Below are 4,189 nucleotides of genomic sequence, written 5' to 3' on the forward strand. Positions count from 1 at the left end.
GGATAGCTGGAGGATGCATAGGCAAGGCAGAGGAGACATTAAAAGGCCAAAACCTTGGAGTAAGAATTTGCCTGTCACACGTAAAAACATTGCTGACGTCAGTAGGACTATATTGGAATGAATTCTGAGGACAGTAGCAGGAGATAAGATCAAAAGGAATTACAGGCCAGAAATTAGAGGATGTTATTAGCCCCTATAAAGATTTGGGTTTTACTGATTAAAATGCAAGCCCATTGAAGGGTTTGAGAGGATGAGTTGAAATAATCTGACTTAATTTTTATTTATTTATTTACTTATTTACTTAAGATTTTATTTATATTCAAGATAGTTAACATATAGTATATTATTAGTTTCATGGTTAGAATCTAGTGATTCGGCATTTGTATATAACACCAGTGGCCATTATATCAAGTGCCTTCTTTAATGCCCATCACCCAATTATCCCATCATCCCACTTGTCTCCCTTGACTTAATTTTAGAGGAATCACTCAATTTATGTATTATTGTTATTTTATTCTATATATTATTGCCATCATTCCAAATCCTTTGTGAAATAGAGCAGAATACATAAAAATAGAATATACTAATAGTTAACATAAGTAGAATATTTAGTTGGGTCTTATGGATGTAGTACATGTCTACATTTTTAAAAAATTTTACTCAGAAACTCATGGAGTAGATTTTAGATGTTACCCCCATTTTATAGATGGAGAAACAGAGATCCATAACTGGCCCTAAATCATATATCTGTTAAACTGCAGAGCCAGAATTTGAACCAAGATCTGTCTGACTGCATAGCTGATCCATAGACCAATAAAAAAATTGTAGTCTGATATGAAAAAACAGATACAACGTATAAATTATCTTTTTGTATTTTTAATATTGTTTATTGAAAGTCTATACAAACCTCCAGTTTTCCAAGGCATGTATTTTCATTAGTATTTATACTACTCACCAATGTAGGGAAGGAAAAGCAATTTTCCTTCTACTCTTCTAGGTTCTTACAGAGATTCCTTCCCAAAATCCCGTAATAAAAGACAAATTAACAGAAGAAAAGCAAACAGAAGTTTAATAACATGTATACCTCCTGTAAACATGGGAGAGACCCAGGAAAACTGAGTAACGCCCCTTAAATACTATCTCCAACTAAAGACAAAAGAACATGTTGTGGGGGTGGAGCTGCCAGTTATTGGAGGTTACCATGAAAAGCCTCATTAACAATGATATAGTTATGAAGATTTATGTTTTGCCTTTTTTACTAATCGAATTTCAAGAGATTTAGAGTCATCCTCCTATTCCTGCAACAGAGAGGAAGACACCCTTACAAACGGATTTCCCTTAAAAATAAAGTGTCTCTTACAAAGGGTAACTTCTCTGATTTCAGAGCTTCTCCTTTGCCTGACATTTCTTAAAAATTACCAGCTCCACTGGTGCCTGTGTGGTGCAGTCAGTTATGCTTCTGACTCTTCGTATCGGCTCAGGTCATGATCTCAGGATCCTGAGATCAAGCCCACTGTGGGGTTCTGTCTCAGCATACAGTCTGCTTGGGACACTCTCTTCCTCTCTTTCTGCACCTTCTTCGCCCAAATAAATTAATAAATCTTAAAAAAAAAATAGCTCAAGATAATCCTTATGCCAAAATGGCATATTTTAGGGTGTCAAATTCTGTTCTCCTTCACTAACAATCTAATATTTTCTCTAAAGATGAAAAATATATTTTTAGATGAAAACCTAAGGAGTATGGTGATAGTCACTTATTTTTATTCTCAAATCCTAGTCATTCTTCAAATCCAGTTGTGAGCCCAAATTCCCCCTGGAGACTTTTCCATAAATATCAGACTTTAATGATCTTTCTCTTTTATAAACTATTAAACTTACCATACAGATTTTGCTTAACAGTTCTCTAATAAAGCTATTTCCATTTAGTGTATTTTCCCAAATAAGAACCAACTTTCCTAAAAGTAAAAACCATATCTTCTGTTTATTTTGCACTGTATACAACATTTAAAGAAATTTGGGGTCCGATAAACAACTTTTGGTAAGACTGCTTGAGAATAAGAAATTATTCAGATGACTTGTAAAAACTGGTGATTCTTGAGGACACAACTCAATAAAGTACCTAAGTATTGCAGTACAATTTCATATAACACTTTGCCAAGAATTCCAAGAACAATTTTGGTGATATTTTAACTTTGTTAAAAATGCTGTTTGAATTACAAAGCTTTCTCAATGTGTAAAGAATATTTTAGGGCTTTCCGATGTAAATTAGAAATTCATGAACTTCTGATGTTCATGATTTAGATTTTACCATTCTACTTGCAAAGGGAAGTAATTTTCACAATAGCAGGGAAGGCTATCTTTGCTAGAACCAAATGAAAAAATATTGATTTGAAGACCCTTAAAGAAAATTTTCAAAGCAGTGTGTGAACAGTATTGGAAACTTGTCAGAGCCATTTTTCAAGTTTATACTAAAAAACAAACACCATTTCCTACACCACAGTGAGGAGCTGAATAAAAGTTTTATGTGTTGTACATCATTTTTATTTTGGAGTAAGCTAAGTGCATAAAAGTAGTGTAAAATATCAAACCTCATTTTTAATTATATTCTTTCAACTGTAAATACAAAGGAATGAGTTGAGACAAAAACTCCCAAGTTTAATAACCATTATTTTGATGGCTTTATTATGTCTGAAGTATAGGTGTCAAGGAGCATATGATATTTCACAGTTAAGTCTTTATGCAGGTTTTACTTAACCAAGCAATGAGAAATGACAGGCCTCACTGGACTTGAAATTCAAATTATCTTTTTAAAATTCTCAGTGCCTTCTTCCAGCTATTATGTGCAGAAAATTATATTGAAGTGGTTGGCAAGTGACTGACATATCAGTTATCCCAAATAAAATAAATGCTTAGATCATATATTTAATACTAAAGTCTTAGATAAGTAATGATTATGAGTTCCTAATTTTAATTTGTCAAATTAGACATTTTATTTTATTTTTTAATTAATTTATTTATTTTCAGTAAAACAGTATTCATTATTTTTGCACCACACCCAGTGCTCCATGCTATCCATGCCCTCTATAATACCCACCACCTGGTACCCTAACCTCCCACACCCCCGCCACTTCAAACCCCTCAGATTGTTTTTCAGAGTCCATAGTCTCTCATGATTCACCTCCCCTTCCAATTTCCCCCAACTCCCTTCTCCTCTTTAACACCCCTTTGTCCTCCATGATATTTGTTATGTTCCACAAATAAGTAAAACCATATGATAATTGACTTTCTCTGCTTGACTTTTTCACTCAGCATAACTCCCCTTTTAATATGTTTCAATTATTTTCAGATTAAAATGTCTAATTTTAATTAGACATTTAAAATGTCTAATTTTAATCTGAAAATAATTGAAACATATTAAAAGGGGAGTTGTATTTCTAAAAAAATTACCCAAAATACCCCCATAACTGATTACTTATTTCAAATAAGTTGAGCAATGATTTTTAGCACCACAGAACAGAATTAGATGTTCAAAATTCATACATTCTTAGTTTGAAATTAAAAACTTCTGATCTTTCCTAATTGGTTTACAATAGCTGATGCACATTTAACTATCTATAAGTTGTTTAACTGAACATCTTTAAAGTTAGGGGTTTTTACTATGTAAAAAACGTTTGTTTTTCCTTGTTTGCTGGGGAAGAAGTTTTAGCACACAACAGTGCCTTTGGTTACACTAAAAATCTACACAGTCTTAGTCATTCACTAAATGGAAGCCAACTGATTACATATGAATTTATCTTGCCAAGATGCAGAGTTAATCATTTAGTTTTTGAGATGAATGAGGATACTAAGCATTCTGTAGCTGATTGGTATGTCAAGGTTTCTGTAAATGTATGCTGCAATCATCCATTCTTTTTAATATTTCAGAAGAAGGGAACACAATAACGGTTTGACTCTACATCAGAAAAGTCACAGAACCTATGCAAATCTGGTGTATGACAGAATAACAGAAACAACAAGTGCAGCCCTAATACCAACACCAGTGACAGTTAATACTTACTGAGAACTTAGTATATACCAGGCACTCTGATTTGAATTTTCCATGCATTAACTCATAGACTTTTCACAACACCCTACAGGGTGGGCACTATGTTTATTTTCACTATGTTTATTTTATATGACTTGCTTGAAG

The 4,189-nt window shown here is 33.1% G+C and overlaps 1 long non-coding RNA gene across 1 annotated transcript; it reads right to left on the minus strand.

The window, feature by feature from the left end:
- Window positions 1–1,414: 1,414 nt before the first annotated feature.
- On the minus strand, window positions 1,415–3,981 carry LOC116583655. The gene is made up of 3 exons (XR_004282824.1): window positions 3,971–3,981; window positions 3,745–3,747; window positions 1,415–1,513 (listed from the first exon to the last, which is right to left on the minus strand). It is a non-coding gene; the product is annotated as an uncharacterized LOC116583655 (long non-coding RNA).
- Between the last annotated feature and the right edge of the window lie 208 nt (window positions 3,982–4,189).

Source organism: Mustela erminea, chromosome X (assembly GCF_009829155.1).
Source record: "Mustela erminea isolate mMusErm1 chromosome X, mMusErm1.Pri, whole genome shotgun sequence".
Classification (NCBI taxonomy): domain Eukaryota; kingdom Metazoa; phylum Chordata; class Mammalia; order Carnivora; family Mustelidae; genus Mustela; species Mustela erminea.